This window comes from Artibeus jamaicensis, unplaced genomic scaffold (genome assembly GCF_021234435.1).
Source record: "Artibeus jamaicensis isolate MK-2021 breed Jamaican fruit bat unplaced genomic scaffold, CSHL_Jam_final contig_464, whole genome shotgun sequence".
NCBI lineage: Eukaryota > Metazoa > Chordata > Mammalia > Chiroptera > Phyllostomidae > Artibeus > Artibeus jamaicensis.
In genome coordinates, this window is record NW_026521842.1 from 23,805,767 (window position 1) to 23,823,112 (window position 17,346).

The window sequence follows — 17,346 nt, forward strand, 5'->3', positions numbered from 1 at the left end:
AAGAATGACTGTATTAAATCTTTGTACTTGTAATTCTGATAATTTTTTGGATTTTTCTGGTACGCATAGTAACAAATGAGCCAAGAGAAACCACGGCCATATCCAGGTTCATAGGTGACGCCTTCTCTTCCCTATGAACCATGGCATTCTTGAGAGCATGGTCTTGCCCTGACTTAATATTACATATCTCTCCTACCGGCCTGAGGAAGGCCTGAAAATAACAGGTTCTCGGTGCTCATTTTATGAAAGGAAACATGAATAGCGGAGCAGAAATAGGAGAGGATGGAGCAAGAAGAAAAGTCAGGAAGAACAGAGTGGAGGCGAGAAAGGGAAGTTGGGGAGAGGACAGGCTTGTGTCCTCTCTTTCTCCCTGGAGCAGAATTCTCCTGGAAAAGAGAATAAGAGGGAAAGGGAGGACCTGTGCCATTCCTGACCGCACTGGTACTTCACCCTTGAACCAGCCATCACATCCTCATTTTCCAGCATTTACAAAAGAAAATCAAACCTGTTCCACGATTCGCTTTCAATTTCTTTGTAACTGGGCTAACCATCCCATTGATTCTATTTTTTACTCGACAAGTTTGGCTCCTCCACCACCCAGCTGTTTCACACCAACCCCCAGTGATTTCGCTCACACGTCCTTGGCCTCTCTCATGCTGGGGTCACATTGCTGCTGTGAGGCTCTTTTGGCAACTGGAGAGTTGAGCCAGTTTGTAAGTAGAAGCTGTTTCCAGGCCAGATTTGCAGACGAGTACATATATTTCTGGCTAAGGATCATCTTCAAAAATACCAAGATATATTTTTTTTAAAATCCTGTCTTCCAAAGCAGAAGCCAGAAATGAAAGGAGCCTCAAGGCTGTAGGGAGCAATGGTTGAACTTGTTGGCTGAGTTAAAGAAAGGGGTCCGGCATAGCACCTGCAGGGTCCAGTCGTGGCTCATCCTTTGATTTCAGCTCGTGTTGAACGGAGCCGACTCACCGGAAGGTCCATCCTCTGTACTGTCAGTGTCTGACACAGTGCCTGCTACACAGTGGGTGCTCAGTGACTGCCGAGTGGGTGAGAACAGGCAGGAAGGAAAGCCCACCTTTCCTGTTTTATTGTGATTTTTCTGATCGTAAACAGAAAAGACAGGACCAGCCCAAGTCACACCCCTTTCTTATTACAAAGTCTTTTATTTCAAAATCCTAACCATGTAATTCTGTGACATAACAACATCACACTCAAGCACACCATATGACATTTTAGGAGAAATGTTCGTATTAAAACTATAAATCATTATGCCCCTATTATTACCCTACCAACCACGCTTAAGCAGGCCTTACCTCTGTGAGATCCTCTATAACAGATTAGAGGTGAAAACTCAAAAAAATATAGAGCAGGAGAGAGACTGTAACCCAGAGACCAGTGATTTTTATTACCATGTGTATCTCTAACTTTGAAAGAACTAATAATGTATATATCAGAGGCAATACACTTGCCCTATACAATAGGAAGATTTCACAAAGCTCACAAAACTGACACCAAGGAATGGGGAGGGCCCATCTCAAAGAATAGAGTTGGTAAGTTGAGGAACTGCTTAGTGTAATTTAATGAGGCTTTTTGTAAAACACTGATTTTTCTTTTCAGGAGCAGTACCCCTCCATAGATGGATGGGTTATCTCTAAATCCCAACATTGACCTTAAATATCAAGCATGCAGCTCTTCTTGGGATGGGAAAAAGGTGAGCTGACGGTCACAGAGTCAGGCCCTTCCAGGTCCGGGCACCCCTCCCTCAGCAGCTGGCATGGTGCTTGTCTCAGATGAACAGTGATTAAATTTCACTCTGCTCTCAAAGACGACCAGGCAGAAAATGTTTGCAGAGAAGAAGTTGGAAAGGAGATACACACAGGTTCTAGAGTGTGCACTTGTTAGGCCGGGAATTAGATAAAAGTAGCCAAGAGGAACCCGAGGCAGGCACCAGACTGTCTCAGCAAGGAAGATAGAAAAGTAAAGAAAGTACAAAGAGTGCTGAACAAGATAAACCGCCTGTACATGACCTTGTCTTTGCAGAAAAGTATCATTGTAGTAAGCAGAGAGCATAGCCATGTGTGTGGGTTCTCTCAAGATAGCCAATTGCTAACAGCTACGTCTGCTTCTGTATTTGCTTGCTTGATTGCTTGCTTGCTCACCCCAATAAAAACCCTAGGCCGTAAGCACCGGGCGCGACTCTCATTTGTAGCCATTTTGGCACCATGTCTCCAGACACCCCGAGAGTTCGCCCCTGCACAGGTAAAAGTTTGGCCAATAAAGTTCCATCTTAAACTCCTGAAAGTTTCCGACCATTTGTTGCTCGCATTGGTGGATGCTACACACTGTGCCCCAGACACAGTCTGGGGGCAAGAGGCAGGGAGTGGAATAGGCACAGCCACCTTTTATAGCAAACTCACCATCCCCCAGGGCAGACCGGCAAACACAGGTGGCAATGTGTGACAGGTGGTTTGGCAAAAGCCCAGAAGCGATGCTGTGAGAACATAAGAGAAGAGACTCAGCTATTTATGTGATTTGAACGTTGGATGACAGAAGCAGATGATTAGGGAAGACCTGCTACAAAACTGTGGGCCCAGTAAACAAGGTAACGGTCACCTCCAGCAGGGCCCAGATGCATGAACAGCCAGGTCTTGGTGATTCCCAAGGGGACCCTGTGTGACCGCTTCTGCCCTTTAGAGCTGCGTTTTCTAGACAAGGTTTCTTACAGAATTTATAGCGTCTTTTCCTGGTAGAAGGAAATGTGAGATTCCACATCTTTAACATTGGATATCTCACAAGAGTAATATCATATGCAAAATTTGGGGATAATAAATAACTTGCATATTTGGGGAGACCTGCAGGTGAAGTGTGGGGAGGAGGTAGATAAAATTAAGCTGGAACGTTCAGAAATACCACTTTACATGTTGAGAATAATAATTTGACTTACTTCATAATCAACGTGAAAAATGGCATAGATATAAGTGCTAAGGTTTTATTTGCTCCTTTCTGGGTGCTAGGATATAAATCAATTTGTATTCAGTCTATAATATAAAGAAATATGTACGACACAAATTCTGGGTGTGATACTATCAAAGGCTTGTATGTGAGGGACATAAGAGAAAAAAAAAGACCAACAGGGAGAAACTAGTCAGATATACTATTGTGAATTGAAATAGTTAGCATAAAAAACTTAGGTCTCTTCAAATTAAATATATATATACCATTGATACAAAATAATGAGTTATTTGGGGGGAGCCACGTAACGCACACTCGCTGAGAATACAGCCCTCATTAAAACTACCCCCGGCTGCTAAGGCTTGTTTCTGGGGCTCAGCGTCAAAGGAGGGAAGTCACTCAGCAAATCCACACTGGAGCCATAGCTAAATGACAACTGTCTGATGCTAACGCTTAAATGCAGTTATTATGCAAAAATGACCTTTAGGCTTGCAAGTATGGTAATTCTGCATAAATGACACTCCTGCCCAGATTTAGTTACAAGTAAATATTTTCTAATGTAAACCCAGGCCCCAGATCAAGCCAAGATGTCCAGTTGGATGTTAAATTGTTCCATTGCTCTTTGTAAAGCAATCTCGTGCATTTCAAAGAACCATAGCTTCTCCCTCAACTTTGGATAAGAGGCGTTTTTTATCTTAGCCTGAGTCAACCTTTGGGACAGGACTCTCCAGGAAGTCGCTCCCCTGCCATCTGGATTTAAGTGTTTCAGGGGACAAGTCTGGGGTCAGTGCGTTGCTTTTTGCTGCTTTTGTTATTTTTCTTCTTGATGAAATATGTATGTAGGGCATCGTCTTCTTTATAATGAATATGAAAAGTATTTATCTAGGTATGCATTAATTCTTTTCAGATAATTGGTTAATTTCTTTTAAGTCTGCATAGCTAAGTTTTGCCCAACTTAAGAAAAATACTTCAAATTATTTGTAGGAGCATTTTTTTTCCTGGGAAAGTTTAGGGGTTTTGTTTCACTGTTAAGTATGCTAACTGTAGATTTATTTCTAATGTGCTTTATTAAACCGAGGAATTTTCCTTTTATACAGAGTTGCTGAGAGTTGAATTTTATAATTTTAAGTTTTTTAATCTTATTTCTTTAGTTTTAGAGACAGGGAGGGAGAAAAAGAGGGAGAGAAACACCGAGGTTTCCTCCCTCTCCTGAGAGGCAGGACCTCTGTCCTGTAGAGACAGAACCATCAATTGGTTGCCTCTCCCGAACACCTGAACCAGGGACTGAAAGCACAGCCCAGGCCTGTGCCCTGAGCGGGAGTGCAGCTGGGGACCTTTCGCGATGCGGGTTGATGCCCAGCCAACTGAGCCACACAGGTCAGGGTCAGAACAGTTTTTTAATCTACCGAGATGATGACTTCTCTTTATTCTGTTGGTTTTATGACTTTATATTATTTTTCTAATGTGGAACCAGTCTTGCATTACCGCATAAACCCAATTTTAATATATTCCTGGATGTGTTTACTCATGATTTGTGGCAGATTATTGCATGTAGACTCTTGAAGGATTTTAGTCTGTCATTTTTTTTCCTGCCGTTTTCAAATTTTAGTATCTGATTTATTCAGTTGTTTTTATAAAAATCGATGGCAACAGTTCCCCTTCTCCTCCATTTTTCAGAAGAGAATTGGGCAGAACCACTATTATTTTTATCTATAGTATCTCATAGGATTTACCTATAAAGCCATCCAGGCTTTCATTCTTTATTCCTAGGAAAGTTTTTTAGTTACAAATACAGAATGCTTTAATAGACGCACGGCTTTTATAGTCAATAATATTGCAATAACTATGTACGGTGCCACATAGATACTGGCAATCCTGGGGGGAACACTTTGTAAAGCACACAACTGTCTAACCACCATGCTGCATACCTGAAACCCACACAAAATAATATTACGTGTCAACTATAATTGAAAAATAAAAGCACAAAAATAGATGCGCGGCCTTTCAGATTTCTTGTTGCATTAGTTTGGGTACTTGTGTGCTTTTTTTAAAAAAAAAAGTTGGGATTAAGACATTCTGCATTTTTAAGCATCTTATATTAAATTTGGGGAATATTGAAAAATCCATAGAAAATGTAATTGTCCATAGGAAAAAAAAAAAGAGGAATTATTTCCAGGAGAGAACTGGCCTTGTCTCAGATGATTCACAAGTAAAGCATGAGCAAATTTGGGTCTGGGTACCACAAATTCAGCATTCTGCACCAAGGTAGTGACGGGCTTGCTCTGCTTCCACCTCCTTCTGTCTCACCTGAGATGCTCTGTCAACTTCTGAGAGCTTCCCAGTAAGACAAACATCTACTAAATTTAGAGCATGCAAATTAAAATTTTTGAGAGGAAAGCAGAAAACTTAATCAGCAACATGGCCAGCTTTCTGGGTGGCACAGATGCTGCTGGAGAATACGTAGCTCCTCTGTTAAAAGGGCAGTCTACCCGATGGCTGCCAATGGTGTGGAAAGAAGCAAGAAATTGGACCATCCCCAAGGAGGGCAGGGGGCTGTGATGTAGACTCTGTCTTTGAGTGACCACTTTGAGAAATGTGAAGATCATGTAGAAATCTACTTTAGGATAATTAAAAATCAATAAGATTTAGGTCTCTAAAGGGAATGTTATTTTTGGATTCAAGGACATGCATGACCATAAAGTAGAAGGAAGATCTAAAGAATTCTGTTTTAGGAATCAAGAGAGATGTAGAATATTAATCATGACAATGATTATTGACTTATATAGCATTTATTCTGTGTTAGATGATTCAGTGTTTAATTCTCACCATGCAGTATAGGTGCCCTATTATACTGAATGTTTGAGAAAAGCCAAACTTGAAAAGGTTCAAATAGTGGAATCTACTTTTATTCGGTTTCTTCTTAAGGTGAAGAAAACTGTTTGTAAATGTCCTAGAGAAACACAGTGGCCTTCTGTTCACCTTTTGCAAGTAAACATGGTGGATCATTCCACTACTGACATATTAAAAAAAAGGTTCAAATAAATTAACTCCACATGGGTTCCAGGTAGTACAGTTGACATTTAACTGGCAGGCTGGAGACATCTCTTAACCGCTTCCCAAATCCACTGTGGACACCTCTTCCAATTCTGCACTCAGCAGCAGCATCTTGGTAGCCTGAACTTATCCCTGAGGCAATATTTTAAACTATAAATGTTGGAAAACGCTACAAACCTACCCCTCTCCAAGAGCTTTAAATCAGTTAATTATGCCAATTACTTGTCAATCCACCATTGATTTAACCCCCAAAGATGGTGCTCTTAACCAATATCCTACATGAGAATTAAAAATCCCAAAATAGACGGGACTTTTTTAACAGTCAATGTATAGGACCAAAGCAGAGGATGTCTTAGCCTCCCCTGACTTTCGATATTTAAACAGAGACCATAGGTAACCACCATGTAGAGCAGAGAATATTCAAATATTAGGTGGAGTGGTTGGAATTCTCCATTCTAGAACCATATATATACACCTTTCTTTATATATTAAGAGTTTACCAAAAATGGTATTAATGTTAACATTAACTTAGATTCGAATATTCTCACTCAGACAAACAAAATTTTAAGTTGCTTCACTTTGAGCCAATATTGCTTGGCTTAATCTACATCATATCTAAAAGTACACCATTTTTCAGAATTGAGAAACAACTCTAGAAACCCTGAAGTTTCGCTTCAACCGAGAAAGCCGACTCATAAACCAAACTAAACATCCCCTTAAAAATGCCGCCCAGGGTCTACAAGGTCATTTTATTTCCAAGGTGCATATTTCAGAGCAGCATGACATTTTCCTGGAGACTCATTTGATGTTGTAAAATATTGCACTAAAACTGAAGCTACAGTGAACAGAGTTTAGAGCTTCCTCCTTTAAGAAGGAATATATATATATCTCAGCTTTAGCCTTCTGTACAAAATGAACGCCCCCGGAGTACGGGGATAGTGATGTTTAATAAAGGCCAATTGACATTCATCCTATGCTCACTGACTCACCGGAGAGGGGTTGGGGTAGAGGAAGAAGGAAAAAAAGTTTCTCTGATCATAGCATGATGTATAAGTAATCTGTGTTTGAAAATGAGGGAGAAGGAGGGTGAAACATAGGATGTTCTCTGATGAGTATAGTTTCCGACCAGTGAAGCTCTGGGTTGGGCCGGTGGGCGGGCTCTGGTGAATCGCTGAGAACAGTACCCTTTGATGGGCCCCACCGCAGTGGCGAGTGCACTCCAGCCTCGCTCGCTCCTACTTGAAGTCTCTCCAGGTTAGTGCTTTGAACATTAGTTCACCACCGACCTTGGCCGTTACGATTTGCAGGAAGCTGACGGCAGTCATTAGCAGCTCCTCACAATCCGCTTCCACCCCGTGTTTTCTGAGGATGAGTGTCTCCCCTTTCCTTATGTCACTTGTCATTTATGTTCTTGCACTGAATACATTGTAACCATCACATTTGACAGATCAAAGATGAACTCTGTCACTTAAAAACCAGCTTTCAATTATCTGCAAACTGTCCAGATGTTTTTTGGATTTTTCTTTCAAAATTCTTAAATGTTGTCAACAAGCTGATGCTGAAAATTATGACGTATTGTTTTTCTCTTTTCCAAAATGGACAGAGAGAAAAGAAGTAGAAGGGACATATGAAGACAGAATAAAAAATAAGAGCAGACATACCATATAAATGAATTCTATTATATGTTTGCTAAGCACTACACTAAATGATTAAATACATGGTTTCCCTTTCTATCCCCTTGGCAACTATTTGTTCTTAGTTCTTTTATCTCCCCTGTAGCATTATTGAGGCATAACCAGTACACAAAAAACTGTACCTGCCAAATGTGAACTATCTGGTGGGTTGGTAGGTATGTGTACACTCATGTAATCATGAGCACAGTCACAATAACAAACGTATTCACCAATCCCTAAAAGCCCGTGTTCCTCTTCAGGGGTTAAGGGTAAGAACATTTAAGATGAGAACTACCCCCCTAACAAGGTTTTAAACTCAAAATACTTTATTTTTCAGTACAGACACTATGTCGTTCAGCACATCTCTGGAACTTTCTTATCTTGTATAACTACAAGCTTATAGCCGTCGCTCTCTTCCCCCCAGCTCCCTAGTAACTACCACTCTACTGTCTGCTTCTGTACATCTAATATCTGAGATGACTCATTAAATAGGAGTCATGCAGAATTATTCATCCCTCTGTAAATGACTCATTTGTTATAATGCCTTCCAACTTTATCCGTGTTGTCACAAACAGTAGAATTTCACTATTTTTAAGGCTAAAAAATATTTCATTTTATGTATATCCCACATTTTCTTTATCCATTCATGCATCACTGACACTTGTTTCCGCATCCTGGCTATTGTGACTGACGCTGCAGTGAACACAGGGACGCAGACGTCTCCGTGGCTTCCTGATTTCAGTTCTTTGGGATAAATACCCAGAAGTGGGATTGCTGGATCGTACGGTGATTCTAGTTTTAATTTTCTAGGAATCTCCGTATGGCTTTCCACAGCACCTACCCCACTGTACACTCCCACCGAGAGTGTAAAGCAGTTCTAGTTGACAACCTCACCAACACTTTTTTTTTTTATAATAGTCAACCTAATAGGTGTGAAGTGATACCTCATTCTGGTTTTGATTTGCATTTCCTTGATGATGAGTGATGTTGAATACCTTTCCATAAACCTCTTGGCCATTTGTATATTCTCTTTGGAGAAATGCCTACAGTCAGAAACTTACAATGTGCCTACAATTATGTGCATTTGTGAGGTAAGGGGAGGGAGGCTCAGGGGCACTAAGAGACTTGCCAGTGTTATACAAACAGTACTAACTGTGCATTAAGGAAATAAATGATTGTTTCATAACAATAAACTCCTGGATGTGCCGAAAATAAAACTTCATTTTTTATTTTTAGAAAAGTTTGAACTTTAACAACTGATCTATAAAACGAGTCGCATCTGAACTTTGAATTTTAAAGGCCGCAAACAATATTGAGCTGTTCTCATTCTTCTGTTCAAACAAATAAGCAAACAAATGAAGAAACAAACAAAAACGAGGCATGTTTTACAGCCAATCCAAGTGTCGTTTTCTATTTTGAGTCTTAAATTTCAGGGGGGTAGTCTTCCAGATGTATTTGCTATACCCAAAATAGGGAAATGCACCATTGTTGAAGTCTACATGATTAATACAAAGAACATCTGGAGAAAAATGCAATCAGGTCAGAAACACACTAATTACCTGGGAAAACTGTCAGAAAATATCTTTAGGCCTCATAGTTTTAAGAGAACAGGCCTAATTCCATGGCCAAGATCAAGTCTGTCTCTCTTCTTGCAGAAGATCCTCAAACATCTTTCTCTTCTATTTGTTTTTATACTTGATAACCTTACTCCCTGTCTGGAACCAAAATTTGTTGCAGAGTGGAAAAAAGTTCCTTCCCTTCCTATACACACCCCACTGACTTGATACATCAATAAACTGCTTAACACACTTGTGCCGACCCCATCCTCGGTTTTAGCATAACTCACTATAAAAATACAGACAGGAAGTAACCAAGACACAAAAGGAGAAATGGTAGAGCTAAGAAGTATTCAGGTGGTCCTTGATGTTTTTCAGTTTGGGTTGTATGCATACTACACTCTATATATTATAATGACACCCTTTACATGCTTTTTATACATTGCATTTGATACAGTAAACTGTTTTGAATATATTACGTTAGAACTTTCAAAGAACAACAGGTGGAAGATTGTGTTATTTTGCCACCTAAGGGTGCAGTCTGCCACCCAACATTTTGATTTAGCCTACCCCTATTTTTGGTACTAATTCATCAGAATTTTATTGAGCAATTAATAAACAGTTTCTTACATCTTAACCTTCTTAATTTATAAAATGGAGTGAGAAGTAAGACCAGTTACATCACTATAATACAAGAGCTATTACGTCCTGTGGACACCAAAGAAGTTGATGTATAAAGGTAGAAAATAGACAGGGGGGAGGAAAAGAATAGTGTGGGAAATATAGAATCTCAAGAACTTGTGACACATGGACATGAACTAAAGGGGGGAGTAGGGGGAGCGGGTGTGCAGGGCGGAGGGGGATGTAGGGGGGAAATGGGACAACTGTAATGGCATAGTCAATAAAATATATTTTTAAAAAGCATTAACAAAAGCATGCCTACAGTGATGAATTCAGTCCCCATCATATGTTCATTTCACTTAAATAAACAAAGTAATTGTTGAAATAAAAAGGCTACTTAGAACTTCTGCAATTATTTTAGTTCTCTGGGATGGTATGGCATGTTTATTGCCCAACTTTCACAATTTCAGCTGTTACTGTAAATTTTTCATGACACAGTTTTCCAAACGTGCATTCAGTAAAGAGATAAAAAGATTTCGAGTTGTATTTATCATGTTACAAGGCCACTTTAAACCCCATCTACCTATGTAGTCGATTCTTCTTCCTAGAGCAGGGTTTACCGAAGCTACCGTGGCCCCGACATCTGGACTGCTGTTATGGAAACTGCAACCTGGTAACCAGCTGACCAGACCACACTGCTGGTATAAACACTAACGTCAGTAACATCTCTGTGCAGAGACGCAGGTGGATTATCCAGTAGGATCCTTACCCTGATAGCAGCTCAATTCTACAAATGAGGACCGAGCTCACATTACAAGGTGCTTCAAGAACTAACCACACAGTTGGTAAGTGATGGAACGCACACTAAAATCCATGTCTCTCTAAAACCAGAGCTGAAGCTCTTACCTACCACATACAGATTCCGCTATACTCAAACTACTCGATGTCTATAAATGATATATGATTGTAGAACAGAGAATTTTTCCATTGTCACCAGCACCGCCACCATCATCACCGTCATTCATACTGTCATCCTCATCTTCTGGAGGAGGGACAGGCAAAGGCAGGGTCACGGTTGTTTGTACAAAAGGTAATACGATCATTAATAAATAACAACATGGGAATAAACTCTGTTTCACAGAATCACAACCGTAATCCTACTGTTGTCCATGCCTGCAGATTAGATATTTAATTATCTCTTTAAAAGGTATCTTTTTAATATATATTTATGTATGTAATTGATACATATTTTAGGATACATAATATCCTAAATGACAGATAGATAGATAGATAGATAAAGGGGTACACGCAGCTTGGGGGATGTTTGTACAGTATTAGCACCTAGGTGGCCACAACCCATATTACAAAACAGATTTCAAGAGGCCTCCCCCACACCCCTCCCCATCACTACTCCTTCCCTTTGTCAAAGGTAATCCTTAATCTGACTCAATCACCACAGATAAATTTTATAGGTACTTGAAATTAATAATAAAAGAAACTATGGCTTATAGAGTATTCCTTGTCTATTTTATATCTGGTTTATTTTACCTGTTATTATATATGCAAAATTCTTAAAAGTTCTGGCACATAATCGTAATGTATTCATTTTCATTGTTGTATAGTCTTTCTTTGTATAAATGAACCACTGTTTAAATTTATCCAGGGGACTTGGGTCAACATGTGGGTGGTCTCATGACTTGGGCTCATAAAAATCAGTGCTGCCATGGCTTTCTCTGCTGATTTGCATCTGTGCACATGGGTGGGCTTTTCTCGGGTTTGTACCTAGTAACAAAAAGGCTGGCCAGAGTATAGACCCAAGGGCGGCTTCACTAAAATGCTGTCAGTTTTCTCGCATGGTTAACCAATCTACACTCCCACCTGGAATGCATTAGGGTTCTCATTCATTGTTAGTCCTTCTTGTGAGTATATGTCCTTTACTGTTTCTCAATTACACTTAAATGTTTCTTCTGAGTTTGTCATACACATTTCATGGATAAAGGTTGAGTTACTACAACTGGGAAAAAAAAAAAACTAAAGCAAGTTTTTATTCAAAGAATTAAGCAGGTGTTGCATGGAGATTTTAGTGGCCAAGCAGCCAAAACCAAGTAGAACAAATTCAAATGTGTGCACTTATGGGCACCCTGAACTGACATAAAAATATAATGTTCCAGCAACCACGTTAAGAATGAGAATGAGGAGAGTGGCTTTGGCATAACTATGTAACCCTAACAATTTTTTTCCACCGAAGAGCATCCACATGTTTAAAGGAGTGAGAAAATTATGGGCTTACACGGCAGACTTGCTTCCCTCCTACCTGTCATTCCACGTGAAAGACATTTAACCCCAGGTCATTTACGTACCACAAGTCCAAACTGCGGTTTCCATTCAAATCCAATTACCTAAAATTTCAAGCTCTTTCACTCACTTGTAGTTCCTTTCCTGGTAATAGGCATGGATTTATATTTAGTCTAAGAACAATGGGGATTCACTAGAAGACTTCGAAAGGTCACAGTTTCCAGCAGAGGTTTTACGAAGGCAAATGGCTTAGTTAGAACCTTCGATGTTGGACTTGAGAACCGAAGGTAGGTGAGACCTGCCGGTTCTTTCCCTCAACAGCTTTCCAGGTTCTGGCTTTTCCCAGTTTTCATTCACTGCAGCTTCAACCCTATTAGATGATTGAGAGTTAGTCTCTTTTACAAACTTCTGTGGTTGCTTTTCATTTGTGTTTATCACCAACGTGTAAAATTCTACTCTTGAATTTCTCTCTCTTTTTTTTCCACCATGGATTTTATGGCTTATTTATGGCATCCAACTCCTTGGCCTTTCATTTCCTTTGGCTGGAATTGTGCCCTTGTATAGATTCCTACCCCTGAGCGAATCTAGGATTCAAGAAGCCTTTTTTTCTCTCTTATTCACATCCCTCAATATTTTCTAACACTTATCCTCAAATGGGCTTTCCATGTCAATAAACAAAGCACAGAGATGACAATTTGAGGAACAGACTAAAAAGACAAGCAACAATCTATTTTTAGTTTCCAGAGAGATTTTTGTTATGAAATTACAAGATTTTATTATTTAAGACAAATTAAGATCTATAAAATTGAATTCCATCTCAATGTATGGGCATGGTATTGGCAACCGTAGATGTATCAAATACAATAATAAAGTTGCATTTTCCTTTGGCTTCTAGAAAAGCTGTTCAAATGGTAATAAGCTGGAATTATCATTTTTAAAAAGATCTATTTTCCCGTAAAATTGCAGCAGCTACTTTAAAAATGTATTTCTGTCTCTCAGAGAAAAATGATCCATCATTATGGCTGAGAATTTTTTAACCTAATCTAATGATGGTAACCCTTCTCTTCTGTTGTAGAATAATGGGCTGATTTTCAAACATCTATTTATAAGTATTTTTTACATCAAGATATATGACATGAATCTAAAGCTTCCAAATTATAAACAATTTCTCTTAAAAATATTAAGCACACAGATTGTAGCAGGGTTTCTCTAAAGTTTAATTTTTACTCTAGCGGTTGGTTAGAAAATGAAGCCTCAATACTGAGCAACTTTCGTTTTTAATTAGTTCCTTTGCAGTTTTAGATTTTTGCCAGATGATCAAAAGGTCTCACTTCACGAAAAAATATGAAATTGTTTTTACACGTGAAAGGGTAACTGTAAAACTTTGCTCGTAGCTTTTTTTCGTGATTTTCCACCTGTTCACTAGTATACAAGTAAATTTCTGCATAACTGTCCTGTTCCCTTTATAAAGCCCCATGTCTTCCCTTGTATTTAGAAGCTTTTTTTTCATTACAGGTAGCATTAGGACAATTACATAATTTCTGAAATAGTCACATAATCTTTGAGTGTTTCTAAGATTGAATTATGTATGGTTTAAGATCTTTCCATCACTATGATCCCATTGCATTCTCAATTACAGGAATAGCTGCATCCGTTGAGTCTGTAAAAAAAAAACTCTCATCTGTCATCATTGCTCTTCTCATTTCTAGACCTTCGTGTGTTCACTCTTGGCTAGATGCTGAACTCCGTCTCCTGTGCCAAAAACCTCCTGCCTCACCCATCTCTTACTTAGGCAGTGGGGTTATCTTTTCAGCATCGTATTTACTGACATGGACCTTGGAATAAGTCCACTGTAGGTGTGACTTCCGAGGCCGCACTGTACCCTTGAGCCTGACTTACCTTACATAACTGTTCTGGCCCCTCAGTCTCTAATTTAGGGAAATAGCACCAATGTAGGGATACATCACTCAGAGCTGAGAGGATAAACCCAAGCTAAGTGAAGGAAGCGTTTGTCACACAGTGCCTATCAAATGATGACTGGTCAAAGGAAGAGTATATGTCTCTATTTTTGCCCAGTTGTCTCTGCCAAAAGGCCATGGTTTCCCTGAGAACAGGGGAGATATTTCTGCTTATTTCCCTTAGCTTTATCAAATATGATGGAGCTGACCTAAAACAGAAGCTCAACAGATGATTTTATTGAAAGTCTATGCAATTCAACTCAATAATAAAGTCCACCTCACTGTTCTGTGTTCCTATCCTTAATCCTACTGAAATTCTGCATCTTCATTGCATTTGTTACGGCCTCCTTGGGATCCCCTCTTGTTTTTCATTGATGTCATCGTTCCTGAGATTATATCTATGGCCTGTAAGAGACGGGCAATGAGACCATTTAGATTCATTCATTCAATATATTCTAACATGTAATCACCACATGACAGCTACTTAAGTGGAACTACACCTTTCGCTGAATTTGGTCCAGTAGTCTGACTGAAACAACTCAGTCCTCCATCGGCCTTAGAGTTTGCCATTCTCCTGCTCTTCTGTGTCATTTATTTCAGCTTTCTAATGAGTGGCCAGAATTAGAAAGGATTCCTTGTTTAAGAGATATGAATCACTATGAAACAATGGCTGCCCTTTTAAAGCCAAGTGATGGAAAATTCACTACCTGCTAAGGCATTGTTTAAATTTCTCCTAAAAAGTTTTCCCTGGTTAAGCTGCTTTTGACTTGAAGAAGTATTCTTCCGATAATTTTTATCCATCTTTTGGCAAGCCTGCCTCATTCCTGAAGAGGAAGGAGATTTCAACTATTTAAAGGTAGCTCTTGCTTACTCCCTGAGACGATCTCATTTAAAAAAAATTCTTACAGGAACAAGTATAAAGGACACATAGACAAAAACTAAAGTGGGGGGGGGAATGGGAGGGAAGTGGGGAGCAGGTGGGGTGTGGGCTGGGATGGGAGTATAAGAAAATTGTACTCGAACAATAATTGAACAAATAAAATAAATTCTTTCTGTTTTATGAACTTTAATATTCTAAATGATTCTCTAAATGATAATTGTTGGATGAATTTTTCTCTGTTCTCGTTAATGACCATACCCATACCTCACAGTAGTGTGGATTGTCCAAAGTGGAAAATGTGCAAAATATTCTGCAGGCATCAAAATTCAAAATTAGTTTCAGGCCGATCCAGTCATCCATCAGTGTTGGGTTTTGATAAAATTGCTATCAACTGAAACCTTAACACCTTTTATTATTTGTTTCTGATACTCACTCACCTCTCTCGCACCTGGAAACAACTAGCAGACATATGTTTTGCCCTATTAAATTTTATTGCTAATTTCTGACTCATTCTTTTAGCACACTGCCAAGATATTGGGGATCCTGATTTCATCGCAATCCGAAATACCATAATGTTCCTTCTCAGTCTCCAAAATGCTTGTTAGCCATGTCTGGCATTACTTCTTATTCCAACTACCTTGTAGCCAAACTCATCAAGATTTATAGCATCTCTAAAACCACAATACATCTTCTGAAGTACTTCTCGCTTTTCATGCAAAAATGCTGTTACTTCCAAATTTCAAGATACAAATGTAAATGCCTTATTGTAAAATATATGTGTGTGTATTATCTGAAATGTTTAATGCTCTTCTCTATTCCATTTACACCATTCTTTCAATGCACCATTGAAAAGACATAATTATTGAGGTTTGTTTTTTCATTTTAATTTTATCCAGGAGTATTCTAGAAAGTTGTGTGTGGGAGAACCACCCCCCCCCCAAAAAAAAAACCAGAATTATCTTCTGGAGGGTGGGGCTCTTATAGTGCAGGATTCCCCCACTAGGTGACCTAACTCATCTGTATCCGTGTACCAGCTGCCAGTGTTATGAGAGGCTGTGTTCAGCTTCGGTGAATTTTGTTGAAGACTCTTTCAACGCGTTTGTCCATTTCACAATGGGTGATTTACAAGCTCAGGTGCCCACACTGTGCTGAGTGTTCAGCAGTTTTTGACCCAAAAGGGCATGACCCCCATACCCCACCCTCCCTATTCACCAGATCTTGCCCCAAGCGATATTTTTGGTAATTGCTTCCTCAGGTGAAAAAAAGTCCTCAAAGGGAAATCTTTTGCTAATGTGGAAGAGGTCAAACAACAAATGGTAGAAGTGATAAAAGGCATCAAAACCAACAAGTTCAAAACCTGTTTCAGCAGTGGAAAAAATGTCTCAGTAGGTGTACTGCATCAAATGGAGAGAACTTTGAAGGTGCTGAAGTTTAAATATGTAAGAATAAATACACAATCTTTTATAAATAAATTGTTCTGTGTTCCCCCCTTGTATTTTATAGGAACACACTAATTGTTACATTTTCCTTTTTTAAATTAAGTCTAATTTTCCAATAAAATCATTTAATAGTTTCAATTATTACAAATTATACTTTATGCTATTATGATAGCCTCCATAATTTATAAATGCTTAAATTTCAATTAATAACTAAATCCTGACATAAAACATTTCAAAATATTTAGAAAGCCAGGCTGAATTTTTGTTTTGTTGTTATTTTAATCCATGTGGTAGGAGAGAAGAAGCAGAAGTACAAATTCCCTTTGATTTTGCATTTGCCTTGGTTTGTTTCAGAATCAGTCTATTTCAGACTCTGACTCTTCCTCCCACTTGTTTGCTGGGTCTTATTCGTCTCCACAACTTAACTGGCGCTAACACCCCCCACAGACCCCTGCACAGAACCAGCATTTCCCTAACCAGTTCTTTTGAGACCCTACTTCAGGCTTTGTTTATTTGTTCTGTACCCAGTTTGGTGAGAAATGATGTCATTGCTTCTAATCCACAGCCTCTTCTTGATTTCCTGCTAGACACACAATGACTTTTTTAATTGAGTTTACTCATCTCGAGTATATCTAAGTTGACATAAAAAGTGAGCGGAAACTGTATACAGAGTTCCCGTATCCTCTCCCAACTTGGCACATGGTTTCCCCTATAATTAACATTTTGCATTAGTGTATTATTTATAATTGATAGGCTAAGACATACATTATTATTAACGAAAGCCCATAACTTAGGATTCCCACTTTGCATTGCACAGTTCCACGGGCTTTGACAAATGCATGTCACGTCTTCGCCATGACAATATCACACAGAATAGACCCAGTGCCCGACAAGTCTCGGTTCCCCGCT

At 39.2% G+C, this 17,346-nt stretch overlaps 1 non-coding gene and 1 pseudogene across 1 annotated transcript; both read left to right on the plus strand.

The window, feature by feature from the left end:
• The window catches only part of LOC119061423 (AP-3 complex subunit beta-2-like), a 78,450-nt pseudogene that overhangs the window by 23,764 nt on the left and 37,340 nt on the right, over window positions 1–17,346 (plus strand).
• LOC119061426 (small Cajal body-specific RNA 24) lies at window positions 5,855–5,983 on the plus strand. The gene has a single exon (XR_005084780.1). It is a non-coding gene; the product is annotated as a small Cajal body-specific RNA 24 (non-coding RNA).